Source organism: Schistocerca gregaria, chromosome 1, assembly GCF_023897955.1.
Source record: "Schistocerca gregaria isolate iqSchGreg1 chromosome 1, iqSchGreg1.2, whole genome shotgun sequence".
NCBI lineage: Eukaryota > Metazoa > Arthropoda > Insecta > Orthoptera > Acrididae > Schistocerca > Schistocerca gregaria.
The window spans coordinates 233,886,127-233,907,813 of NC_064920.1; the positions used below are offsets into that span (position 1 = coordinate 233,886,127).

Consider the following 21,687-nt stretch of genomic DNA (forward strand, 5'->3'; position numbering starts at 1 on the left):
TCACTGGAATGGAGACACACCTCATCCCCAACGAAAGTTAAGCCTAAGCAAATCTTGACACTCCGAAAAGTCACGTGCCCCGTTTTTGGGGGCAGAAAACGCATTTTGCTGATGATTTCTTACCACGAAGCCAAAAATCAATGCAGATGGCTCTGCGAGACCATTAAGAAATTGCGCCGCGCAATACAGAACAAGCGCCGAGGATCACTGTCAAAAAGGATTTTTTTTTTCACGACAATGCCCGACCTCAGTCTGGACCCCCTTTACGTTCGATGCCGCCGTGCTTCTCTAGAATATAGAGAGCCTCGGCAATTCTGTTCGTGTGTAAGTGGGTAATTAAAGGAGACTGGGGCGGCAATGAGAGTTTGGATCGAGGAGCGAGACTGTCACAGGATGTATATATCTATGTATGTATGTACTGAATTGGGGACCTAGAAACGACGGAGAGGCTTTGTCCCTGCCACAGCCCTCAGTGGCACACAACCCCACAACAGGCTACATCAGTCCACTAACCCCACCGCCGCCCCACACCGAACCCAGGGTTGGTGTGACAGCATAATCCGTGCAGTTTCGTGAATCGCTGTGTCAAGGTGGCTTAGTGGCCGACACGCCTGCCTAGTAAGCAGCAGACCCGGGTTCGATTCACAACCTAAGCAGTGCTCGACGATCCCTGTCCGGCAGCGCAGTGCATGAGGTGTGCGTCGTCTTGGTTGACCTGGTGTTATTCTTTCGCGTTTCCACTTCACTGACACATCACCAGCGGTGGAGCTGTCAGCTTTAGAAGGGTTAAAATGTCCGTGATCGATTCATTACTCAAGTAACATTGAGTGACTAGTCCACGTTTAGAGTCACTGAGCGCCCCTGACAGACCAATTCTGATGTTACTGCTTATCCACAGATAACACAGTTCTCTCCACTTCCTTTCATACTGGCGGGTCTGCCTCTGGTCATCAACACCGCATTATATACCAGTGTCCGGATGCCTTATTATATTAGTCACCTCCTTAAAAGAACACAGTCTTTGGACCATTGTAGTCGGTAAATGGTTCAAATGGCTCTAAGCACTATGAGACTAAACATCTGAGGTCATCAGTCCCCTAGAACATTTTTTTTAAAAATCTTTATTTCCCCTGGAACTTAGAACTGCTTAAACCTAACTAACATAAGGACATCACACACACCCACGCCCGAGGCAGGATTCGAACTTGCGACCGTAGCGATCTCGCGGTTCCACACTAAAGCGCCTAGAACCGCTCGGCCACATCGGCCGGCCTGTAGTCGGTACGTCTGACGTAAATCGTGAGAGTAAAGTGATGTGTATGAGCGACTCGAAGGTATGTAATCACCGCAGTATGATGGGTCGATTACGCAATGGCATGCCCACGATAACCCAATGAAATAAGTTGCCCGATTTGTTGTTGTAACAACACTCACTGTCGAAAGCGTCTACAAGAAACATTGCATTACTCACAGTTACGTAATGCGGCCACAGAACAGTACTCTTAAAAAGAATCCTGACCGACAGGAACCGGAAACGAGTGTCGCCCCTTGTCCATAACAATCGGTCACAAATCCGATAGGCATTGCTGCTGACTGATAATGCAGGTTTATCTCGGCCAATTTCGGAACGAATGGAAGAATGGAAGAGCACACAATGGACATTTGGTGTACTGTCATTCCTGAAAGGCCATTGCTCGCTGCAGCACAGAAAGCAGCACCTTTTCATGGGGTCACACAACACAGAAACTGGAAATTAGTTTGTTGGAGGCACGCGGTATCGTCTGACAAGTTGCGATTTTGGATCTTTTTAAACCACATAACGCCTGATAGCGTAATGGGGCGTTTAACCTGCAATGTGCTGACTGTTTAATTCATGCCCTAGATGATTATTTGATATGTTAGTGGTGTTCTTCCCACCATAATTTGGACTCATTCATTTTGGTAGGCGAGTGAAAGAACCAGGGTGGTGTTTCTTTTTCTTTCTTTCTTTCTTTCTTTTTTTTCGAGATTCTCGGTGACTAGGTGTTGCCCATTCTCCTACATCTCCTCGATGACAATGCTGTGGACACTCGGAGAAAGAAGGATTAGAGTTTAATGTCCCGTTGACATCGAGGTCATTACGGGCGGAGCACAAACCCGGACTGTTTCAAGGATGGGAAAGGTAATCGGCCTTTCCGTTTCAAAGGATCCATCCGAATATTTTACTGGAGAGATTTGGGAGAATCACGAAAAACCGAATTCTGAATAACCGGGGGCGGATCTGAACCGTCGTCCACCCGTATGCGAATCCAGTGTGGCAACCACTGCGCCACCTCACTCGGTGTGGACACTCGCCACGTCCAGTACGGTTTATTTAGTCGGAATATATCTTACAGAATTTGTATTTTACAAGTACATAGAACTAACTTGGTATAAGTTAAGATAATATGATATGGATCAGTACATGGAGACGCAGGTTAGGGGCCGGCCGCGGTGACCGAGCGGTTCTAGGCGTTTCAGTCCGGAATCAAGCTGCTGCTACGGTCGCAGGTTCCAATCCTGCCTTGGGCATGGATGTGTGTGACGTCCTTAGGTTAGTCAGGTTTAAGTAGTTCTAAATCTAGGGGACTGATGAACTCAGATGCCAAGTCCCATAGTGGTTAGAGCCATTTGACCCATTTGAACCATACCTGACAGACTTACTGAATCATGCTCTACTTTGCCTGGATTATCCCCACGATTTACGACGCTTAGAATTCTCAAAATATACCCCTTATTCATCAACTGTCATTATTCGATGGGGAAACGACTTTCTTTTGTATCTGGAGAGCAGCATTTCACAAGTGGTCATTCGATTTGCTTGCTGTCTTTCATTCAGTTCATGCGGAACCCATTTTCCCACTTTTTGCGTCTTCCACATAGCTTTCAATCGAAGACAGACGGCCTTCTACGTCGCATTCAATTGTTCCGCGACTTCCCGGTGAATTTGAGTATCATCTTTATCCAATAAGGGATGCAATTCGTTGTCTTCGGTGGTTTCCCGCGCTCGTCATTTCTCGCGTGAAAATCACCACTTTGGAATTTTTTGAACCACTCGAAACTCTGTGTTTTCCCAAGAGCATGTTCACCGATAGCATCGATAAGCATTCGATGCGATTCTGCAGCAATTTCTTCCCAAATGATAACAGAAACCCAATGCTGTCCGCAAATCGTAGTTCGTAGGCACAAAACTCGACATGTTTACAGGTTAGAAACAGATAGCGATGTATGGAACTTGGGTTCCTGTGTGCTGACATTCGTCGTCATCCGTTACACAAAGCAGACGGCGCTGCAGACGCGGTCGCATTAGAGAGCCTGTATAGGGAGAGAGTGGCCAACCGGACGATACGGCGGCCATTTTTCTGCCAAACTGCGGGCAGGTCTTTTGAATAGCCAGTAGTGGAGTACACACTCACCGAATCAAAAGCACAAGACAATATGGCGAACTCATTCGTTAAATGTCTTTGTTTATAGGAATAATGTGATGATATAATTTTCACACAGCCAGTTTACAGGTCTGTTTTCAAATTTAACTATGTATATTGCAAGTTGTTTTATATGTAGTAAAAAGCAAAAACGACTTACTTCGCATAGATAAGAGTACTTGGTTGGTTTCCACAAGGCTCCTGTTTGATTTATGACTGCGACTGCCCACTGCTTTCGTCTTTCTTCATTGTGTGGAAATGCTAAAAATTCAAATGGGTCTGAGCACTATGGGACTTAACATCTGAGGTCACCAGTCCCCTAGAACTTAGAACTACTTAAACCTAACTAACATAAGGACATCACACGCATCCATGCCCGAGGCAGGATTGGAACCTGCGACCGTAGCGGTCGCGTGGTTCCAAACTGAAGCGCCTAGAACCGCTCGACCACAGCGGCCGGCCGTAAATGCTAACATGCGAAATCCACCTTCGCCTTTATTGGAACAACCAAATGCAGCACAACCTCGCATCGTTTACGAACGTCTGCAGAACGAATTACAGATGTCAAATACAATACTGTACAATTGCTAACGTTTTTACTTCAAACATGTAGGCCTACCGACTTCATCACAAAACACTTCATTATTTCAACTGGTATTTAAGATCGCAAACGCTAATTACGTACTAAAAACGATATACAACTGAATCGAACTTTCATGCACAACGCATAACAAGTCTCTCAATAATTCAAATACCTTTTAATCGTTTCCGAAAGTCCTCTGAACTTCAGTTCAACTAAAAAGCACGGCGAACATAGGAAGCGCGTGAGGTGTTTGGCGCCATTTTCCTGCCAAAGCTAATCAACCAATCACGGGCAACTTCACCAATGGCCACTCTCTCTGTATACAGGCTCTCTAGGTCGCACGGGCCCTACACTGGCGGCTGTACCACCTTCTAGTTCTTGTTCTTGTTCTTCTTCTTTTTGCGTTACGGCCTCTGTAGGATCACGGGTAGCCCCTTCCTGGACTGCATTTTCCTCTTCTTCTCCCAGAATCTCTTCATTCTTTCTCTTCTCCTCTCCCGCTCTTCTTCCGAGATCTCCAGCTTCCGTTTCTCCTGGCGACTCCACCGGTGACATTCTAATCTTTTCCTGTATTCTTCTCTGTCATTGATCTCCGGCATATTTGTCGGTGTATGTTTGTTCCTCCAATTTTCCTTTCATTCGATCTTGATCCCCAATTCCACCAGTCCTTCCAATGTTCAACAACCCACTTGGTTCCTGTCTTTCCCCTTGTCCTCTCTGTTGTTTCCCACACTATCTTCGTCATTCTAACTACATGTCCAGCAAACCTTGCCCTTTTGAGTCGGATTTCCCCGGATGTTGTTCTCATGTTCCGGTACAATTCTTCCCTAGGTCTTCACATCCACCTCTCTCCACCTCTTTTGGGACCTAGTATTTTTCTCAGTATTTTTCTCTCTTCTTTCTCCAGTTGCTCTGCCCCATTTCTTCCTAGTGTCATCGTCTAAGCAGCATATAATACTGCATTCCTCACTGTTGCCTTGTAGTGGCTTATCTTCGGCTCTGTGGATATATTATTTTTATTGTATACCTCTGTCGTCATGGGCAACGGCCTTGCCGCAGTGGATACACCGGTTCCCGTGAGATCACCGAAGTTAAGCGCTGTCGGGCGTGGTCGGTACTTGGATGGGTGACCATCCAGGCCGCCATGCGCTGTTGCCATTTTTCGGGGTGCACTCAGCCTCGTGATGCTAATTGAGGAGCTACTCGACCGAATAGTAGCTGCTTCGGTCAAGAATACCATCATAACGACCGGGAGAGCCGTTTGCTGACCCCACGCCCCTCCTATCCACATCCTCCACTGAGGATGACACGGCTGTCGGATAGTCCCGGTGGGCCACTCGTGGCCTGAAGACGGAGTGCATTTTCTCTCGTCACGCAGGAGGCTGACCTCATCTTCTTCATCCACTCTGTTATTCCCTCCTTGATCCTGTCCCTTCCTGTTATAAATTCTCCCAGGTATTTAAATTTGTCCAGCTTCCGGTGTTTCCCAGTATGCAGTGGGGTTTAATATCTTTGTCTTGTTATAAGCGATCCTCAATCCTACCTTTCTGGCTACCTTACTTAAGTTGTCGAGATGTGTCTTTGCGTCATCTTCCGTTTCACTTACTATTGCTATGTCATCTGCAAAGGCTAGGACAGAGCTTCCCAACGTGTGGTTCGCGGACCCCTTAGGGGTCCGCCGGCTCTTTCTCGGGGATCCGTGGCCGCCCTTCACTGAATCGTGTAAAGTAATGAGAAAAATTATTGAATAAAAATGTGAAAACCAAATTCATCACTATTTTTGTTTCGTGTGAAAAAAAAAGTGTACTTTTACTTCATGTCTCATTACCAAGCAGCCTCTGCGGTTCCGAAGTGAGAACGCATACACAATTTAGTGCCGAAGAATGTGGCTTCTCAGAACGCCTATTTCGCAACAATATGGGGGTCGTTTGTTTGCCGGCTCACGGCGGTAGATGCACTGAAACCTTTTACGCATGTGCGGAGCGAGCTTTGTCGACCAATCACAGCACTCACTGGCACGTATGCGGCCCCAGGCATCATTAGATGTTAAACTTGCTTTGTCAGTGCACTACCTATTTCAGAAGTCGATTTTTGACCTTCACCAAACACTGTTGATACTTCGGGGGCGGGGGTTCATTGGGAACATGGAACTTGCATTAAGAAGCTTTCAGTCGCCATGGGTTTCGCTCTGACATTTAAAGTTACTGTGCTCTTGACTGACTAGGGGTCCGCCATGGATTTTCGACTGAAGAAGGGGTCCGCCAGCTGAAAAGGTTGGGAAGCCCTGGGCTAGGTAGACTACTTAAGCGCTGTTGCCCTTTTTGTCCCCCACATGGGCTGCACCATCTACAGGGAAATTGCAGTTTCATACTTCTTCACCTGCCAATCGTCAATGCGCGGTTTCAGACGAATGTGGCATACGTGAAGAATCATGCGTACTCTCTCCCTCGCCGAACTGTGGCCATTATCAAAGCCAGAGGCAGTGTTTCACGAAATTAGTGCGACTAATTTTTTTGTCCGGTGTGCTTATCTGCCCGAGCAGGAGACAGGGACTTGCGGGGAGTTTTGCGACGTTTAGTTGGTCGTTTGCACGGGGGCAGCAGAGCGCATGCGGTCCCCAGCGTGCTCCGGCAGGGGCGAGCGGACTTGGCCCCTCACCAAATGACGCGCCGCCATCTGATACGGGGCAGGCGGGCCCGGAGGTGCGAAGCAGCCGCCGCATACCATTACGCCCGCAGCCATTCGAAAATTGGTACGAAATCCCAAAGATATCTCTCAACGGCAGTCGGGTATCGGAAAGCGATTACGGGTTACAAATGTGGTTTCTATTCGAACAGAGCCCGCGGGAGCTGGCGGCGGCGCCGACGAAACAAGCGCGATTAATGAAATTCCTGCGATTCCGGCTCTGCCGCTGCCGTTGCCGCTGCCTGCTCGCCTGTGTTGCTGATGGCGCTATTCATCGCCCCGGCTGCAGGGGGGGAGAAGTCTCAAATCCCGATGGAAAATTCGTCGCCGCCGGATACGCAAGCGCCATTTCGTCGACCGACCCAGCGCGCACCAGAGTGTCGTGTGACAATGTAATTGTGCTTCACAATTGCTACCGTTACGAGGGGTACTCATAAATTTGTAATTGTCACTCCGAAGAGATGAAGTTAGGTTAGTATTTTTTTTGTTTTTTAAATTTGTCTTAGAAGGGGTCTGCCTTGAGCAAAACACGATTATTTCCTTTCTTCTTATACCTAAACGCGTGTCGCTGAAGTTTCAGCATATCCGTGGGCTTTCATTATCTTTCTATTAAACAAGAAAAATGCTCTTTACTACTTGTACATGTACCAATTTGAGTTTTTAAGAAAGTATTTACAAATTTGAAAAACAAAGTTCCGTATTTATATACAAGTGTACACAACTTGGCTTTCGTGGTTTTTTTATGTTTCGTATTACAATTGTTTTCCTTTTGCAGTGCGTCATCTGCAACCACATAGAACTTAATGTAGAAAAGATATGACTACGAATGTTCTGGTTAAGTTTAAAATTAATTAATTATATGTTGAAGATCGTGTCAGTGTTTGCCAAAAGTTTCACATAATCTTTTTGATTTCCCCATTATCTTTACTGTGAAAAACTACGCTACGTAATTTTCACTGACACTTTACAAATTAGAACCGCTCAGCCACCCCGGCCGGCTTGCTTCGGTGGCGCAGAGGCTTACAGTGTGGTCAGACAAGAATGAATTACGAAGAAAAACATAGGAAATCATCTCTCTGCGGAGAACAGAGAATCGAGAGCGAAGTGGAGTCTTTGGTGCTGAAATACCGCCATATCACGAGAGAGCCGGTAACGGAGAAAAGCAAATTCACTCATACGGTCAGTTTTCAGCCTCACGCAAGATATCTTGAGCGCGACAAAGATTGCCCCTGCGACGTTTACCGACTGCTCGAAACCATTTAGCAACACCTCCGAACACAGGCAGCAGCGGGAACGTTGCAGCTGTCTTCATGCCAATCCAGATTAGGCCCACGAGAAAGGCAGGACTTGGCGCGAACGTCACACCACGTGACACTGCAGGTGTCACGAGTGTTAGCAGCCTTCTCCGGCTGGGATCGAGTGGGTATTTCAGACGGGTTTAACAATTTTTGAATGCGCTTTTAAATGCATACCAGCTCTCAAGAGCACAGGACAAAGTTAAGACCTTTAGTGAGTACCTTCACAATTACATATCGCTTTCCCGTGGCCTCTGCAGGGAGCCGAGTGTTCGCAACGTGTGGCGGACAAGCCGATTGGTGTGACGTCAGAACTTCGTTGCGGACCCCGTATTCCTTTTGGGCCCCGAATCCAGATGACTCTTTCAGTCACCTAATCGTCAGGTATGAGTGCTGAGTATATAACATCGAGACACAGAAGCCAAGCAAACATGTGGCTTCACGACCACCAATAAAGTCTCAGCCACCATCGGGTAAACTGGTGCTGACCGTTGCTGTGTGTTCAGTCGGGCGTGACACTAGCGTGAGCCACGTCTTCGTGGACTGCGACCCATATGAAAAAAGCGTCGAAGCGAACACTAAAACGCTACAGGCTAGCGTGAGGATTCATGCCTCCTATCAAACCTGTTCGGTTTCCAGCTGTGAGTTTGCTCCTTCGATGTCAAGAACGTGTTGGGTGATGAAGTTACAAAAGACTTAAACTCTGTCGTTTCGGGGATTGTATGCAGATGTACCAGTGTTGTGCGTATTTTTTGGAAAACGGAATAAAAAGTACTGACTCTTAAACGTACTGTAGGGCTAAATAGCGTAAAGTTATTTGAAGTACTCTCGTTGCACTTATCGTCCGTCTCTTGTCATTAGCCGCACGAAGTGGCCGCGCGCAGTGGCCGCGTGGTTTGAGGCGGCATGTCGCGGAGTGTGCCGTCCCTCCCGCCGGAGGTTCGAGTCCTCCCTCGTGCAATGGTGTGTGCGTTGTTCTTAGCACAAGTTAGTTTAATTAGTGTTTAAGTCTAGGGACCGATTACCTCAGCAGTTTGGTCCCTTAGGAATTCACACACATTTGAACATCTTGTCATTACTTATTTAAGAAATAGTAAAACGATCTCCTCGTGTAGACACTGAAGGTCCAAAGGAGGCCTACCGGCCGCCGTGTCACACTCTGCCTTGAGGCGTTTTGCAGACTTTCCAGAGTGTGGAGCGGCTCCTACTCCGCTAAGCAGGTCCTCAATTGAAATCACGGGTCAGAGCGCAAGCCGTGACAGTCCTCCTACAAGGAAACAACCCTGGCAGTATCGGGAATCGAACCCATGTCCTCCACATAGCAGCCATCGACACTATCCGCTCAGCTATGGAGGCAGACGTTAGGAAATAGGGCATTCCATCATCCAATAAGATTTTAGAAACTCGTAGTATTTTCTTGAAATCATCTGGGTACCCACCACTTAATTCCGTGACAACCAAAGTATATCGTCGTGATAATCTACTTAGAAACCACTTGCTGATCCACCATCAACTTTTTTTCGGTTTTTCTTTCGATTCCACAACTCTGTTGATTCTCTGCGTTAAAACCGCAATAAGCACTGAACTCGCTACAGTGCTGTACTGCTTTTTACGACTAGTACGGTCATGGTCGCCTTTCCACGATCAACGGAGTCACGTTTCCGTAAATACTTCAGTCCCTGTGAACTACCCACGACCGGCAACTGGTAGTGTTACGCTCAAAATATGCGAAAGCTGTAATGAAAGCAGGGCACGCTTCCGTATCCACGGCCCGTGGAAATGTAGCTTTATTGGGACTGGCATTGTATGTTGCCAACAGATTATGATCGTAAGAGGCAAATCGTCACTGAAGAATACTATGGAAACAAAAAAATGGCTCTGAGCACTATGGGACTTAACTTCTAAGGTCATCAGTCCCCTAGAACTACTTAAACCTAACTAACCTAAGAACATCACACAAATCCATGCCCGAGGCAGGATTCGAACCCGCGACAGAGTTTCCAGACTGTAGCGTCTAGAACCGCTCGGCCACTCTGACGAAGTTGCAGGTGGATGCCAAGAAGAATCGTTATGGTAAGCTGTTCAGGTGGGCGTTTTTGCTGCAGTGCTGGTGCTTTCGTCTATCGAATTTCGTCTCAGCCCCACCTCCCCATTGTCGTAACCCGTTCCTGTATTCTCCTGAGGGGGCAGCTGGCACCCAGTGACGCCAGCCTCTTTCCTAGGATGAAGAAACCATTAAGTGTCAGTCATTTCGAGAAATACAACGACATAATTTTTGAAGTTGAGCTATTCCTGGAGAGCCAAAATGCACACATATACGACATCCATGTCACATCAAACGGTTGACATATAAAGAAGAGCCAACACTTTCAGGAACTCATTGAGGTGTGTTCTGTCTATCTAAATCAATGAAAGGCAGTTTTTTTTTGCCATACGCGTTTCACTTCTTTATTCGTGAAGCATCTTCAGTGGCCTGTAATACATGTTTCGTTTCATAGATGTATCAAATATATTTGTAGTACTTACAATATGTTACTACGATGGTGGTTTGAATAGCTCTCGGAATTACCACGAGAGGTCAGCGCTAGCGCAACGAGTTGTTCCCGTGTTATTCATTGGACTGTTGCCTGTAAACACATGCCACGTCAGTCCTCTTGGAAGAGAGCTGTGGCGGTGACGTGGCTCTGTTGTTGTTCCCGTTTAGTGATTTGCGAAGATGGAAAAAATCGAGATTCGAGCACTAATTAAGTACTTCACAAAGAAAGGTATGAAAGAAAAGGATATTCATACCGATCTCCAGAATACACTGGGGGACTCTGCTCCTTCATTTTGAACTGTTGCCAAGTGGACAAATGAATTTAAATGTGGTCGGGAGAGCTTAGATGATGATCCGCGCAGTGGTCGGCCACTACTTCAGAAATAATTGCAAAAGTGCACAAAATGGTCCGGGAGGATCGTAGATTGAAAGTGCGTGAAATTGCTAACGCTTGCCGGATGTCACCTGAAAGGGTATAGCACATTTTAACTGAATAATTAGAAATGAAAACATTATCTGCAAGATGGGTGCCGTGAATCTTGACGCGCGCACGCACACATATGCCGGTGCCACGGCAAAATTAAAAGAACTAAGGAATGAATTGTTGCCACACCTGCCTTATTCATCTGATATGGCTCCGTCAGACTTCCATCTCTACCCAAAACTGAAAATGTTTCTTGGTGGATGAAGATTCACTTCAAACGAAGAACTGATAGCCGGAGTTGACAACTACTTTGCAGGCCTGGAGGAAAAGCAATTTCGAGATGGGATCAAGGCACTGCAACATTACTGGACCAAGTGCATTAATCTACAAGGAGACTACATTGAAAAAATAAAAAGTTTCTATGGTGTCAGTACTTTTTTTCTGTTCCGCTCGGTGAACTTTTCAAACCATCCTCGTATGTTACATTTTGAAAAGTTGTTTCTAAGCAGAAAAACGAGAGGAAAAATAGTAACAGATCTTAACTACTACATACTGCATGTACTATACTGTATGTATAAAACGAAACATGTTATACAGGCCATTGAAGATGTTTCTCAAATAAAAGAAGACAATCGCGTATGGCAAAAAAAAATTGCCTTTCGTTCAGTTCAATAGACAGAACACACCTCCATGAATTTTGAAGCAATCAAGAAACGACCGAAAACGAAAAAATGACTTTCAGGAAGTTTCAAGGACGCAGTTTGATTTTTTAGATGTGATAACTGGGTGAAGATCAGTTGGGTTCGATGAAAGGTAAAGGCACCAGAGATGTAGTACTGACGTCGGGTTTGTTGATGGAAGTATGAGCTAAAGAAAATCAAGACACGTTTATAGGATTCGTGGTTCAAAAGCAGCGTTTGACAACGTGAAATGGTGCAATACGTTCGAAATTCTGACGAAAATAATTGTAAGCTGCGGGGAAACGCAGGTATCGAACACTATGAACAACAACCAAGAGGGAACTACGAGAATAGAAGAGCAACAACGAAGTGCTCGGATTTTTAAGGATATAAGTCAGGGATGCAGTCTTTCGCCACTACTATAAATCTGTACATCGAATAAGCAATGACGGAAATAAAACAAAGATTCAAGAGTTGGATAAAAGTTAAGGTCAAATTATGTCAATGGTAAGATTCAGGATGTGGTAAATGGAATAAACAGTTTCAAGATTACAAAATGTGGGCTCAAGTAACTCGAAGCAAAATTAACGAGTAGCAGCAGAAATGACATTAACGAAAAACCTTCGATCAAAATTGGTGACCAAGAAGTTGAAGAACTTCATAAATTTTACTGTCTGGAAAGCAAATAACCCATGTCGGACGAAGCAAGAACGACATGAAAGGCAGACGAGCAAAGGCGAAGATGGCATTGTGGCCGAAACAAGTCTACTGGTATCAAAAATTGGCCATAATACGAGAAGAAATTTCTGAGGATGTGAGGAAACTGGAAAAAAAAGAAAGTCATGTAGGTGTAGATGTAGATGTTGAATCTGTTGTGGGGTTTCCATACTGTCGTGGGTGCAGATGGTGGTCACAGTGAGCAACGTTTGTAGTGTGGAACGTAAACATGGTTACAGTTAACAATTGTTATCGACTTACATGGAAATTACAACCTGTTTCCTTCAATGGTTTATTCGTTGTTTCTCTTCCACAAGTGCTTACAAATTTCTTCACCAAGTTCCATTGTCCTACAATCACTCGTTTTTCATGGGGTCCTCCCAAGTAGCGAAAGTTTAATTGTAACCACCCTGTACAAAAAAAAATTCGAGTTGGAAAGAGCACGTGTTTTCCGGAATGCTCGTAGAACATTGCGGAAGCTGCACGGCGTTATTTCGCCGGAGCTGCAGACCCGCGCGCGGCCCGGGAAGCGTTCCCCACCTGCAGGGCGGAGCGGCACGTCCTGCGAGGCCTGGGGACGGCGGCGCGCTGAGTTTTATCGCCGGCGATTTAGCAGCCGTCGCGCACCCCTGCCGTATTTATCTCGGCGGACTACGCGCCCGCCTCGCAGGGTGGGATCGATCCCGGCGTAACGCGGATTGGCTCCCTCTGCCGGAACCCGGCACCAGGCACCCTGCTCCAACATAAATACACCGCGGTTCTTCGCCGAGCAGCTTTCTCTCCTACTGTCGGGGACACATTTCCGGAAGTGCTTTTTGTCGACTACAATCCCAGAGCGCATCGAGTGAGAGGAGCTGATAGGTCTGCTGTTCGTGACGAAGAGCATCATTCGCGGCTATCTGCGTCTATGAGTGCACGCACTGACTCGCGTAGAAAGCCATTCATTAAAACAACGACTTTCAAGTTACAAAACGAGGACCTAACTAGCGCAACGGTATCGGGATTCCAGGCTCGCTATCACGATCCGTGCATGGTGTATACAGGACCCAAGTCTAGCACCAGGGCTAACTCGGAACACCGAAGCAAAGGACAAGGTCTATACAATCTAGACGGCACTCCACTAGGATGACAGCTGAGCTGACTGCAATTTTTGAAGCCCTCTTATTCGCACAGACTACCACAGAAGACACAATAGTCACAAGCTCTAGTAATATGTCGACCCTGCAGTTGATTAGAAACCGTCATAATACTTGTACCAACCACATATTTGCAGCACTTGTCGACGCAAAGTTTCGCGTGCAAAGATAGCTCGGGCGAAAGGCCACTGTGGGACACCTGGAAATGAACAAGTAGACGCCCGAAGCAAGCATCTCAATACTGCGCTATTAAATACGATCAACTCCCTCTCACGGATATGATAGCGATGCTCAGAAAGCGAGATCTGTTTAAGAAATTTCAATTACCAACTTTCTCTTTCGAAAGCGAAAATATTTTGTTGACACCCACCTACGTAGAGAGAAATGATCATTATAATAAAATAAGATAAATCAGATCTCGAATGGAAAGATTTAGGTGTTCCTTTTTCCCACGCGGCATTCGAGAGTGGAATGATACAGAAGTAGTATGAAATTGGTTCGTTGAACCCTCTGCCAGGCAGAGTAACTATGTAGATGTAGACATAGAGTTAACTACAACCTCTAGCTACTTCTCAGCATAGTCGCCACTTAGACTGAGACATCTGTCGTAGCTTTGTACCAACTTTTCAATACCCTTCTCGTAGAAGGCAGCCATCTGTGCTTTCTGCCAATTCTCTACGCTGGTCTGCAGCGTAGCTAGAGGCTCATGTGAGCCGAGATGAAAATCAGAGAGTACCGAGTCCGGGCTGTTTGGTGGATGATCAAACACATCCCACAGAAAAAGCTGCAGGAGCGTCCTCATTGCCTCTCCAGTGTGCAGTCGAGAATTGTCATGAGGAAGTAAACGCATGACAGCTGTGTTGTGTGGGATGCGTGAAATCAGGCGAAATCTCTCACAGGCGCTCATACTTGTCGAGAGACACTGTTCTTCCAGGCATCTTTACGTGCTCACTGATCGCTCAGAACTGAAAAGAGAGTCGTGACGCGATCAACGGGCATACTAAGACACTCTCCAACACATCTATGCATAACTTTATCAAATTTTCACGGTGGTTTCCATTTCGCGACCGATCGGATTTTAATTTTCTGGTAGACCAAGCAGCAACTCTGAAATTTAATCGCTAGAAGTTCAACAAACACGATTGTCGGTTCGACCCCTGCGCCACCGTTCCATGTGTTCGTTGGGAGAAATTTCCACAATTTCGTCGGATCATGCATCGCGTAAACGTAATTGCACGTAATCTTTGGCCTGTCTCTCTCCTCAGTTCCCTAGCAGCGTGGAAACCTTGTTAGCATCCAACATTATTGTAACTTACTAAATACCAGTACTGTACGAGTTTGTCGACAATACTAACATCGTGATATAGTTCCTTGCACTGCTAAAGTAATGCTCATGGTAATTAGAATGCCAGGGAAGTCCAAGGCACAATTAACTGGCTATATTCCCACGTACTACTCAGCAGGATATGGAACGCTCAGAGGATTACTGTTTTTCACCATGTACATCCTAAATGTATGTGTTTGAACGTGTGGTCTGTCTATACGTATGGCTGTAATATCCAAATCTAGTTCCTGTATACTGTCCTCAAGTTCCGTGTAGATGGTACTTATAGGCATGCACAAATATTCAATTCTCTACCTGCAGCTTTTGAAGTAATTCTTACAGGGAACACAAAACAACATTTTATTGCTAATTTAGATACATAGTCCTTAATATAGATCGAATTCAGAATATCACAAATGTGTCCCAATGGGGAGTTGTTATTTCTCATTGTGTTAGCAGTAGAATTTTTATGCTATGATACCGCTGTGTTTCTTGTGTTTTATTTTCGTCTTGTTCACTCGTTTCGGTATATTAAGGACGTAAAATTTGTTTTATGTTGGCATTTTCCTTTTGTTAAGCGGTGGTGGTGGTGGTTGTTGGGATGTTTAAGGGGGACTAAACAGCTAAGGTCATCAGTCCCCCAGTTTTTGTTAAGCCTATGTAACCTCGTATCAGGGTACGACTTAATCTACTGTGTACTCTGAATTGTAGAAACAAACTGTAGTAGAGTATTCCCAGTGTTGAGATGCGGATGGGCACGTTCCAAAAGGCAATAATTAAAAAAAGAAAAAAAGAAACTTTCAAGCAGTTCTTTCTTATGCGAATTCTGCGACTGAAGTCTTCTGCAGAAACAATGTATAATAGGGTTTTCCATTGCTTGACCCAGAGCACTAAAGGTGTGGGGGAGGGGGTTACAGTGCCACAAAACCATTCTACAGTGTACTACTCCACGTTTTATTCAAAGTCAGTCATAATTTATAGGTTATGCATTAGTTAATCACCATTCTTAAATGGTTCAAAATGGTTCAAATGGCTCTGAGCACTATGGGACTCAACTGCTGTGGTCATTAGTCCCCTAGAACTTAGAACTACTTAAACCTAACTAACCTAAGGACATCACACACATCTATGCCCGAGGCAGGATTCGAACCTGCGACCGTAGCAGTCACACGGTTCCGGACTGCGCGCCTAGAACCGCGAGACCACCGCGGCCGGCTCATTCTTAAATCTCCAATGGTATATTACATACCAAATTAGGTACAAAATGTCCTGTTTTATACACCACCGGAAACGAAAATTTTAGCATGGTTTAGTAATGTAGGATTAATGCACTGGGGTATTTGGCTTGTCAGGTTTAGAGACAGTTTGCTTGCTTATGGGTGCAAGATATTCCCATACAACGAGCTACGAGAATTATGCTGAGGTGGCGAAATGCATTTGCAATTGGGCGTTGTATTTTGTTTGCAACGTTTTCAAGTTCCGTTGTTTAAAGAGTAGATCGGATCCCACGCTCGACGTACATTATCGCAATTTCACTTGTTAATTCATGGGGGTAGAATATTGGCTCCCTTACATCCCCGCTGTCTGAAATATGTTCAGTATTTAGTAATGTGTATACAGCTTTTATTTTGTTCAATTTTTAATGTATCGTACACTAGTATATCACGTGGTCCATCATCGTGCGACTGTAACCTTTTATTTGTTGCTGGCTTTTAAGTGTGTCTTAATAATCAGCTATTTAACTAAAACGTCTACGATTTATTTTTCTTCCCCAATTACGTACGAAATCCATATTGTTTTGATTGCACATATCCTTATATATTCATTTTCGAGTCGGCACTTAATTCGAGCTTTGCCTTAAACTCTGCCTTCAGCAAGATTGTTAGGCAATACTCGGGAAAATTACAACACTGTCAGGCGTCAAGAGTGTATAAATTTGCTTCAAGGTGCTGCCGGCTGTATGGGCAGTTGAACAACCCTGTTGGGGTGCGATTATATGCATACATTCACATCCCATCGTTACCATTCGTCTGGACCAGTTTTACTTGCCCCGATCTGTACATTCACCAACTAATGTTACGAACTTCGAGTAGTAGGGTGCCGTGCTGAAAAGTAATGCCTCCGAATTCTTATTCTGTTCTCAATACCGGTGGAGATATTACATGTCATGCTTATTATTCGATCCTCTTCACCGCTTTGTTGACGCAAGTTGGAACCCCTCAGCCGGTGTACCGGACTCAGAATTGTGGTTAGTAGCGTAACTGCGTCGGAGTGTGAGAAACACTGTCTTGCTGTCAAGTTTCGAATTCGAAGAGTTCGCCCACACTTCAGGATGACAATGCAGACTACACATGAGGGTTGCAACCTCTACAACAATCCTACGCATTGGGTTCACTGTCATCAATTATCCAGCACGGTTCAGACTTGACCACGTAGGTGTTCATCTGTTTCCAAAACTTAAAGAACACCTTCGGGGATTTCATGTTGATAATGATTAAGCGGTGCAAGCAGAGGTGAGACTGTGGTTCTGTCAACAGAGTCAATCATTCCACAGTGACGGTATCACGAAACCGGTCTCTCGTTAGGTGACGGATTCGTCGCCTGGGTTACTATGTTTTGAGAAATAAATATGGAGACGTGAAGAATAAAGACGTAAAATGTCAATAACGTTTCTTTTCTAAGGCTTTTAGGTTTTCCCACAAAAATTTCGCAGGCGTTGCTCGTACTTTTCAGCACGCCTTCATAATACTGATCTTAAATATCCATATTTAAATATCCATTTTGCTCCCTTTTTCCCGTTGCACTATATAAGCAAGCATCTCCTACACCTCAATCTTTTGGAATCCTGGGGCATATAGCGTTAACAAATATTTCTTCGGACAAAATGTTGTAAAGAAAGCGGCACCTTTACACATAATGTTACTGAATATTTTAATTTTGATATATTCAGTTCACACAAAACAAAAGAAGAAATGTTTACAGTGCAAGAGCGGTTTGGCATTACCATTAATACGTCAGAAGACAATGTTCAATTACGAAACTTTATTTTATTAACAGCAGAAATAGAGCCACAAATGAAAATTCTGGAAGGTCGACACCAACAACAAACATCTCTAATGCATCGATAAGATAACTGTGAGCGGATCACTTGAATGCCGAATAAAACAAGGAAATGCGAAGTGCTATCCAAAGGTTCCACAGATTTGAAGTTTTGGCGCAAATGACTGTGGGTGTACTGAAATACTCCTATGTGTCTCACTGTTCTGGTCTAAGTTCGGCTTGTGGCTGCGATTACAATACCGTTATAACCAACTGAGCGTACAATGAAGCCTTTCACCACCGAATGTCTGAGTTGCTAGTGACTCTTACGGTCGGTATGGCTGTGATCGAAAAAGCTTTTCGGTTCCTGACGTTTCGTCCAGAGCTGCGTTGGAGATCTTCGGTGGTGCTCCTGGCGACGCGGAGTCTTGCCGATTGACGAGTCGGACGTCAGAAGGCGATGTAAATACTGTGTGAAGTGGGCGTGGACGAGTTTGCACGTGATCAGCAAAGATAATCTTTGTCAGAGATAAAACTTAGCTATCACTTGTCCCCTGTCAGAATAAAAACTTGAATATCGATTCCGCAGAACCACTATACTTATGTTATTGAGCTTCATGTCTTCTTCTTTTCTGTTTAAATCATCATTATGCGACTGAAGTCTGTCGCACAGCAATCTTTGTTGTGCCTTTGCCAGACTGTTAATGACGTGTAATGGTCTGTGTGTCTTAGGATCAGTCGGATCTTTGTCTCCTGTTTTCTCGATTATAGGCGGCTTCCGTCTTCCGTATTTTCGGTATTCGTCCTTCTAGTAGAGCATGATTACGTCTGCCAGGTATGGTAAGTGGAACAGCTTATTTTATGGTTTCGGGTGGATGCCATCAAGGCCCAGAGCCTTTTTGTTCTTTATTTTGTGTATTGCCAGTACAACTTCCTCGTGAGCAAAGGGGACGGTGGTACCTTCATTTTCGTGTTTCTCATGAAGTGGTCTTGGAAGACCGGTGTGAAGTTGGTTGTCCTGTGTGCGGTCATCGTCAGGAAGTAGTCTGTTGAGGAGATACTTTGCTGTGCATCTCCAGCCTCTTGTGACTGTACCATCTAGTTTCCTCAGTGTTGATATAAACTATAGGGATATTGATATATTCAGTTTGCAGTTAAAGCGGCTCCCCCCACATATTAATCTGTAAGTTTGCCATAACGTATGTGTCCCGGTTGTCTTTATTGGTCATATATAGTTCGTCTTTGTATCGCGTTTTAGCGTCGCGGAAGTGTTGAAGTATATTTTTTTTTCCTGCGCTGTCTTTGATTTTTGGTAATTTCGTCGTTTATCAAGAGTGTCTTTTCTCACTCTTGTTAATATTTCTGACCACGGTGCCCTCTGTTTGCGTACGTCGCGTGCTGCAGGTATTGCTGTAGTTCGTGCTCGCTGTAAAACGTCTGTAAGAACGTGAGCTCTGTAATCTGTTCTTCATTGTGTGACACGTAACTCTTCAGTCGCGTGCCTTAATTTTGGCCAGTTTGCTATGCGTAGCAGCAACCTTGGGTGTTGCGGTATGTCTGTGTTTGTTGCAGTGTTCATAATTATTGCGTAATGATCACTGAATATTCTCCTATTGAGCACCTGCCAGTTCGCTACCTGTATTAATGTTTGTTCATAGTTGTTACGATATTTCGAAATTAAGTACATCACAGCACATACGGCAGACAGCCTTGTAGATTGGGCAACCACACCTATGAGTAGTCCTCCTGGATATTAATTAACCGCTTGAGCTGTATTTATTCCTTTATTACTATATCACTAACGGTTTTGTGGCACTAACACCCACATCTTCAGGTGAACATGTATAACAGTACATCCAGAAGGAATAACAACCCTGAGATATACCCTGGTATGGTCTATTATTTTAAGATTAAAAAATAACTAAAAATTTAATCCCCCTTTGTGCCTCCTGAGCCTTTCCATTTTCCTTCCCTTCCCCCCTCCCTTCCTTAACTCCCCACCTCCTACGTATCATCCATATTATCTTACGTTTTCCACGTCTTCCTTCAGGTACGTTTTAAATTTTTTATGAATTTTCGTAAATTTTATGTACTCTTAATAAGCATCGACATTCACTACAGTCTTGGATGCTTTTAACTGTCAAACTGAAGAATTTTTTAAAACATTTTTACGAAAGAATAGTTTTTCAGAATTCCGAAGTTTTTAAAGTTTTTTAAAGTTTTAAGGTTTATTCAGTGGACACTGCCGGCAGATCTGTTCCGTTGCCGTAATATATGCATATGATTTTCCTTTTTTTACATCATTATACGCTCTAGCTTTAGTATAACTTAGGGGCGCTATTAAGGAAAAAATGTACCAACTGTCACTATGATATTGTTATTTTACAGATTGTTTTTCAAAAAACGTTTTTGAACTTTTTATCCCAAGATCCCTTGTTTTCAATCCCGCGTCCGGCCATCCTGATTTAGGTTTTCCGTGATTTCCCTAAATCGCTCCAGGCAAATGCCGAGATGGTTAATTTGAATGGGGCACGGCCGACTTCCTTCCCTAATCCGACGAGACCGACGACCTCGCTGTCTGGTGTCCTCCCTCGAACAACCTAACCCTTGTTTTCATTCACCATTCGTGTATTCCGCAAAAGACCACCAACCATTCGGCCGAACCTGCGCATCATCAGCCCAAGTGGCTTACTCGCGCGGCCTCGTCCCCTCATGGCGATTCCATGTAGATCGGAGAAGCGGTAAGTGCGGTTTTTAGGTCCAACTTTTCCGTCAATAGCTATTTAGTTGAGAGGTTTGGTCCAGACAGAGCATCCCTCCATTTCGTGGCAACCACTTCTTGATCTTTCAATCTCGCCCAGAATTAGGTCTTAATAGTTCTACATTTATATTCTCATTATCAATCGATCACTAAGGTATGATTTGTTTGGAACCCATCCAATGTATTGGAATCCGGCTGTTTTATTCCATGACGCCTAGCGGTGTTCTGGCAAGACAACGAATGTTGGGTACAAAGTTCCGAACTTTCCCAGTTTAATGTTTTAGTTATGTGAATACTAACATTTTGATATTCACATGTGGAAGTTTTTAATACTTTTTAATTTTTTTAAACGTTAAACTAATTTACCGTACCACTGTATATCTAAGGGTTGTTATTCCTTCTGTATTTATTGTTATACAAATGTTCTCCTGAAGATATGGCTTTTATTGCCACGAAACCGGTAGTGATCCAATAATAAAGGACTAAATACAGCTGAAGTGGTTTATTAATACACAGCACATATTTTGAAAAGTTGGCTGTAAGAAATGTAGTCGCGCGCCAGTTTACGTTTGGTGCATTTTAGGTCATACAATGCTGCGCACCAAATGTAGCTAACACATCGAAATAGTTTTCAGTGCTGGGAGGAGAGCCATATCTCACTCCAGTCACGAGTAAATATGTGACAGATTTGGAAGTTCTTCAGGATGAGGCTAGCAACGCACGCGAGGCTGTTCCCACTTGGTATGTCTTCCTGCTTGTCAGACGAGTCTGCACAGATAACCGTGACCGTAATTGCAGTATCGTATCGCCTCAGTGAGAAGTACGCCTTAGTGTGACGTGTACGCCAGGAACGGAATCGTCACGCATTTTGAATGTGATGCGGACGCAGGGAATCTCCACACTGAAGTGTGGCCAGTGAATGGGAGTGTTCGCTGAGACTCGGGAGTTCTGCCATCTTGGGTGAGACAGGGGGGTCGGGTGTCCCGGGCACGAATGAATACAAGATCTGAGGACCGTCGTAATCCGATAGAGCGGCGCAAAAGGAGGCGACGGTAAAGCTCCGA

The 21,687-nt window shown here is 44.7% G+C and overlaps 1 protein-coding gene and 1 pseudogene across 2 annotated transcripts in view; one reads left to right on the top strand and one right to left on the bottom strand.

Annotated features, from left to right (window-relative positions):
* Window positions 1–21,687, bottom strand: part of LOC126338532 (serine-rich adhesin for platelets-like) — a 2,400,280-nt gene that overhangs the window by 1,227,050 nt on the left and 1,151,543 nt on the right. The window lies entirely within an intron of this gene.
* Window positions 5,067–5,184, top strand: LOC126287792 (5S ribosomal RNA; annotated as a pseudogene).